Genomic DNA, 7783 nt, shown 5'->3' with positions numbered 1-7783 from the left:
TATTATCAATGCCACACAACCATTTAGAAAATGTTAATATTTCACCGTTATCCATAAGTTACATTTAATAGGGTCAACATGCCATATACAGCGCCTTAAATCACTGTCTTTGTTTTGTCTTTAGCAATCTCCAAATTGAATGTTTCGTTCTATTAGAGAAACATGAAGCCACTTGCAGTCTTCTATCATCATGATGTTGCTTGTTCCTTGACTTTGCTGTATTTGTTCTGGGAAAACTGATATATCACCTTCTACCACCTGGCTAACTCCTATTCATCCAGTAGGGCACAATCTAGTTTGCTTTTATTCATATAAAAAGCAAATCTGATTCTCCATCTTCCAACTACACAGCCCAGGTCTGTTTCCCTTCTCTCTGCTTATATAATATGTGCTACCTCTTCCATTCAGTTCATCATACTGTATTTGCAATATTGTTAACTCCTTGAAGGCAAAAGCTGTGTCCCTTATTTTTGTATTAACAATAACTTTATTGTTGGCATAGCAAAAACACTCAATAAAGGTTCCATGAATAAATGAATGAATGTACTTACAAATGAAGTGACACTGAATTGGGTCAAGGATTTAAAACTAATCTACTCATTTCATATTAAAAGTTCTACAACTAGTGTTCCATTCTCAAGTCTGTCACGTATTTCTTTATGTGGAAAGCTTTTCTACCGTATTGCAATGCTAATCCATATTAACCAGTTAATTCTCTCATGTCTCCATTTATTATTATGGCAATATTTTTACTTTGGTTGCATTTATTATTTACCAAAGGTAATGCTTTTACTAAACATAAAAAATAACTAACCAATACTGAAGGGACTTAAATTTGTCAGGAGCACTCAGTTGGGATAATTCAATTTTTAAAATTTAGTACTGTTTATTTGAGTTGAGTCTCCAACTTTCAGAAGTTAAATGTCTTGCTTTTAAGGGCATGTCTTATTTTTTTTTTTTTCTGTTTTTTTAGCTACTTGACAAGTGAAAAATGGTTGCAGCCTAATGGTTACAGCTTAAGTTTAGACAACTTTAAATAGTGTGTTGTATTCTAAGAAGGATGAATTGGATGATTCTACTGACTTCATAAAAACAATGTACATAATGAGATGTTAAAGAACTATTGAAGTTAGGAAAGATAATTTTATTTTCTTATGGAAAGGGACTAGAATATGCTGGTTTAGCTACTGTGGTATTCAGGGATATCCATCAATGACATTTGATTAGAATATAAAAGTGAATCATAATGCAACCCTAAAATAAAATATCTAAAACTGTATAATTATGATAAAAAAGTGTTGATTGATTTATTTTCATCTTTGAATGCTGGCTGATCCATAACGTCTTCAATTTGAAGTTCCTCTATGAAATTCAATAATAGTCAATACAAAAATAGTTCAAACATTGCCACATTAACCAAGCCAGTGCTTCAAAGGTGCTGTCCTATCCATTTCATTAGTAAACTTGACTGAACAAGAATAAGACTAACATTGATTACCAAAATGTGTCCCCAAAGAGAAGCCAGTTTCCAGGAAAATATAATCCAATAGAACACAAGAAATAAAATATACTGAGAGCATTAATAGTTTTCTGTTCTGAAAAATAAATGCTGTTGCTTAAATAAGACTTTCTATAGCCATCTGAAAGCTCCAATTCTCTTCTTTTATCTCAGGTTTTCTTTCTCATTATTAGCCAATAATGGGAGCGTTTACTCTCAAAGTCTTTATCCTTACAATGGAGATAATGATACCTACCTTAGAGGGCTTTGTAAGAAGTAGAGACGATATATACGTAGGTGTCCTGCAAATGGTAGTTATGATTGTTGACATTCCCAGACACTAACTTTTCCTTGAGGGCAAGTTGTGCTTTTGATACTTCGGTTGCACTCCAAGGAGTGTTGTCTAGAAATAATTCTAGGAAATTTGACATTACTATAATTTGCTCTTGTCATCACTTTGCCCCAGTTGGAAACAGGTATACTAGCCATTGGCTACTTGTGGTCAGTGCTACCTTGCGTTGTTGTTAACAATGAGATAAACATATTAATATGAATTTGGAAACCAAGATGACAGTTACCAGAAAGTGAGGTTCTGATCATGGTGAGCAACCATCTTGATTTGCCCTAGACTACGGGGTTTCTGGAATGCAGGGCTTTCAGTACTAAAACCAGGAACATCTGTGCAAACTGAGATACGTTGGTTACCTTATCTTGTGGGCGTGATTTAAAAGTTTTGTTCATTGCTGTATATCCAGAGCTGCAAATAGTGCCTGGCATTAAGTAGGTTCCTCAATTCATATACACTAAATGAATCTATTCTAAAATAAACATAATCTAATCATTTTTTCCACTTTTACCATTTACTTCTTTTTCTTCTCCAGTGTTGTTTCCCCAGCATCTCTTCCTTTCTATCGTGTTTATAGGTTCAAAACACCAATAATTCCACACACAGGCATATGCACTATTTATGAAATATCTGATGGTTGAATTTGAAATACCTACTATTATTTCAAGGCTCCACAAATGAGAAAATAGGTGAAAGCACTTTCTGAGCTACAAAGCATATAATTTTTACTTTTGAGTCATTATATCTTATGAATGCCTAATGGTATCCCACTAATTTCTAAGCGCTCATGGTTTATTTCTGACATTTATCTAATTGTTGATTTTTTACTGCTTAATATTGGTGCTTGCTATGATTACTAAAATGGCTTTCAAATAACAGTTACTAATCACTCTCAGGATTTATAATAAATTGAGTTTTATGGAAGTTTAATGATAATATTAAAACTATGTTGGCTAATAGATTATTTTAGTAGCATATATTTTCTGATGAATATTCTATCTATCCATATATATTGGCACTTGTCTTTCACAAGAAATGGGATGATGTTTTTGTTATAAAATTATATATATATAATCTGCAGTTTTAAAGCATTTTTCAATATTGTGAAAATTTCCATTCTTCTTAAAGTTTATATTAATAATAATAAAACTATCAGGTCTTTTAAGTGGGATTTAAGAGGAGAATGAAAAAGAGGCACACTTCAATCCCTAGGCAATAATTCACTCGCTTATATTAGTTGCCCGATATTGTTTAGAGTTGAATTCCAGATTGCATAACTAAATGTTGAACAGTATTGACAGATTTTGATTTTATACTTCTCTTAGAAAACCTGAAAATGTGCTGAAAAATGAAAACCAGGGATACAATCTACTTTCAAATAAGGTAAGAATATGTATTGAAAAACCAAAATGTAATTGAGCACATAAACATTGTCATTAATTATTTTTGAGTGACTTGTTTGCAAGACTTTTGAAAATGTTTCAGATGAAAATACATAGCTACATGACATTTTTTTAAGGTCAGAATTAACTGAAGTTCATTCTCTAAGAATCCATTTATGCTGAGAAACATCTTTACAAGCATCCGTTAGTCTGCTTCAGGGCAACTGGAAAGAGAAACTGTATTACTTTTCTCATTTTGTAAAATATTATTATGATAATTTTAATAGAAGTAGCTACAGGAACTGGAAGTCCATTTCAACATCTAACTTTTAAGGCATTTTACAGATTTTATTAAGATTAATATTTTTTCATAATTCCATTAGTAAAACCTGAGATTTCCCTGGTATTACAAATTTTTTGATTAAAATTTGATAGTAACTACAATAAAAAGTACATATCATAAATATATTTATTTTGTGCATGTTTTAATATATTTACTTGAGGTTTCATATGTTCCTCTTAGAAGTCTATAGACTTTACAAAACTAGCAAATGTGCTTAAATAGCAATTGGTGAGTTTCACTTTTTACTTCTTTCAATGTGGAAGGGCTGAGAAGTAAGGGGATAAACTAATTGTCATTCACTAGACTTATTAATATATAGGCACAATAGTTGCTAACGGTGCCCATAATGGGTTTCCATCATAACTGAACTAGGGTTGAACTTGGTGGATGCTCTGGCAAGTTTTCAAGTTTAGAGGACATCAATCAGAATATGTTCTACTGCCACCACACAGATCAGCCCCTCTTCTTCAAACAACATTGAATCTTCCCTTTCATCAGGATAAAAAGCAATATATTCACTACTTCTGGCAATGAGATAAAGGCAGGATTGATGCCATTTGGACAAGTCAAATTCAGCAATTCAGCATCAAATATATAATAAAGTGCAGCATTAATAATCTGGAAAATGAAATTAAATTACTAGACCAAATAATGAAAAATAAGACTTCATGGTCTGATTTTCATAGGCCTTCCTTTCTGTTTTTGGTGCAAGGGATAGATGGATGTGCTCATTTTCTGCATAGAACACAATTTACAAAACAAAGATTTTTCCAATATCATGTGATTCCATTAAAATAGCTTCATTTATTGTCTGCCTTGCAGCAAGTTCCTCTCTATTTTTCTTTTTTCTTAATCCTGGGCAAAACAAAAAATGAACAGCAGTTTTACATTTTACTGCTAACCATATTATAAAATTTAATTATATAATTTTACATACAATTTATATAGTTTTCTCAAATAAGGTTGAAATTTCGGAAGTTCTGTTGGCAGCAGTTTAAGAAACAGAAGGATGTGAACTGGTATGTTTTGAGAAGGCTTCATTCAGTATCTAAATTTGGATCCTAATTGACAGTGTGCTACATTAATTCTAGAAGATTTCTTTTTTCTCTCATACAGCCAGATGTATCGCGTTCTGTATCCCGATGGAGCATGAGAAGACAGTGGTGTCCCAGCTGCTTCCTATCTAATATGTACAGAGCTTTTAGGAATTCACATTTCTTCTTGCAAAAGAAGAGAAAGAATTGCAGGGACCTTGATTTTTGGAAGGTAACTGTTTAGACTCATTTTTATCAGAAGTAGCTATTGTACAGAATCACATTCTAATCAGAAATAATGGTGCATATGTAATTTCAGGATGTTTTATAAGATATTTGATTCTGTGCTACTATATTTAAGAGAAAGACAGCTTTTTGCAGAGTATGACTGCTTACCCAGCATTCACATGCTATGTCTGGATAGTTAATGATATCATTATGTTCAAGATTCTTATTAAAACAAGCTGAAGCCACAAATAAGTAGTTGAACACAATATTTTAAATTATATTGCTTTAGAGTGCCACATTGCATTTGTAAGCACTCATCTAACTCTTCAACTTTATCTAAATATCTTGAAGATTATCCCAAAAAGATGAGACTGAAGTTTTTTGTTTTTTGTTTTTCACCTTGATCAATCTTTACCTTAAAAATGTTGGATACTCTGGCGCCATCTACTTAATATGTTTTTATGTTTCAGTGAAGGCTATTCTTAATATGCCTTCTTCCTTTTCTTTCCGCCATGTAAATAGCCCTTACATTGTCAAGAATTTTTACCCCCAGCACATCTATATTTAGAATTTTATTTCATGGTAAACGGGTCTCAAACAATATCCTAATATTTAATTTTTTGATTATAAGGACTAAAAGCAATTATGAACTAGCCACATTTTCTTTATCAAAAAAATTTTTTATCACTCTTCCATATGCAAATAACCTATTTCAGTCTTTGAAAAAGATACACGATTTCAGAATATTTGAAATACGAGGGGAAATTATTAAAGCTTTATCAGAGCCTATATGTGTAAGCTACACCAAATCCTTTTATTATTTTGCTAATGCAAATACATCTGTACACTTTCAAAAGAGTGTTCAAGACTAAGGTCATGGCAGATGTGGAGGAGTAAAATTCCTGAATAGAAAAAGATGTTAGAGAATCTTCTTTCTGAAGCATCTTGGATGTTTAGGGAAGCAAAATGCATACTATTAGTAGGAAATACAAATACACACACACACACACACACACACACACACACAGATTATCACTGGGTTACTTTAACTTGATGAATTGTAAATGGTGTGTTTTTGGTGTGCATATTTCAGAATACTGCCACCCAGTTGCCTTTGGATAGACTACAAGGAGCAGTAGACATAGAATTATATTTTGGTACAACAGTATAGCGAATATTTAAACAGTCATCTAGGCTTCCTGCTAAACTAAGTAAATTCACGTTTGTAATGGTCTCTAATACATCAGTGCAGCTACTGTTCTGATGGGCCAAGGGTCAAATATGTTATGCAGGGAAAATAGAGGCTTACTGTTAATCAGAAACATCTAGAATTCATTTTAGATTTCTTTAAATAATAGATTTATAGCACTCTACCCTTTATCCCCAAAACCTGAAATGAGGACCTTTGGTAAAAGAGTTTCTAAATTTATTATAGAAGTCAAGTCTGGTTTATTTAAACCTTGCATCAATTTTTTTCACAAAATATATTCATTAGTACTATACTATAACCTCCTAGAAGACTGAATTGTATGCTTTAGATTCCAACCTAACTTTTTAAGTACAAGTTCACCTTTCATCCTATTTGGTAGCATTTTTCTAACTGCTCAGCCACCTCTCACAGCCAAGGGTAATTGCATACTTGGACTAAACCTGCAAGAATTCTAAGCTTAAAATGAAAGAAGCTTCAGGGTCAGCAAAGACAGAGTTTGGTGAACGCAAGCCAAGTAGAGAAAGCAGGATCATTTTCCCTCTCGATTTATATCACTTTTGTTTGTACTAGCACTTGCTTGTTGTTATAGATATTTGTTGGTGTTTTTTGTTGTTGCTTGTTTGCGTTTTTGTGATCTGCAGGTTGGGAATGTGTTAAGTATATTCACTACTGAATAACTTGACAAACAATAGTCAAAATATGTTTTCCCTTTTCTTGAGTCTTCACAGTGAAACCAAGTGTGGATTGTGTTCCTACCAAAGGGAGGTAAGATATAAGGAAGAAAAAAGCCAGATAATTGGTGATCAAAAAAATAGAAGCAAGACTCTTGCATGCTCTCCTTCATTTCCCGTCTTTTTCTCCCATTTTCTCTGACCTACTTTGCTATTAATAATTGATTTTTCACACCTGGAAACCACGAAACCATGGAGTAAGGTTCAGCCTGCAGAATTAAGTGTGAGTATCCAAGCTTCTTAGCCATTAGGAGCTGAAGTTTCCTTCAGCTTGGTCAGTCCTTGTTTCACCACCAAGGTAGCAAGTTTCAAGGCCAATAATGAGATCTGTATATATTCACTTGTTTCACATAAAGATAGAAGTCATATACATAATATATGAAAATATCAGGAGAATGCCAAGGTGCAATAACCAGAAAGTTCCCTTTTTACTTGGGATCCAGTGTATGGTCTCTTAGCCAAAATGCCCCCAGCTCCTTAAAAAATACCATTAATTATTACCACTGATTTAGCATTGCCCTCTCCTGGTATGTATTCATCCTTCAGAGCAAATCTAAACCCACACTTCTTATAGCTCTGCAGTTTGCATTTAGAAAAAGATAATCACCTCTTCCAAAAAGATGGAAGAAACCAGAAATCCAAGAGCTTTGTATAATAACAATAATCTAATAATCTAATATTTTGAACGTTAAGGGTCTGATTCACAGCCTTTCACCTAACAGTAAAATTAGAGCTGGCAACCAGTAATGAACTGAGATGATTTCTTTAATCATTTTTATATAGATTGGGAGTAATGCAAGAGCAGGAACCAGATCTTGTCAACTGTGCACCCACGATACTAAAATCTGTATTTTGCACACAGTAGGTCTTTAATAATTATCATTGAATTGAACTGAATTTGCTAATACTCATCACCAAATATTCTTTTTCAGCTCTAGATGATTTAGAATACTTTCATGTTTTGCGGTTATAGTTCATCTGACCAATGAAATTACGTTTAGGAGACAGTAA

The sequence above is a fragment of the Macaca fascicularis genome, chromosome 14 (assembly GCF_037993035.2).
Source record: "Macaca fascicularis isolate 582-1 chromosome 14, T2T-MFA8v1.1".
Lineage (NCBI taxonomy): Eukaryota > Metazoa > Chordata > Mammalia > Primates > Cercopithecidae > Macaca > Macaca fascicularis.
The sequence above is the reverse complement of the archived record's forward strand: the minus strand, read 5'-3'. Positions refer to the sequence as shown.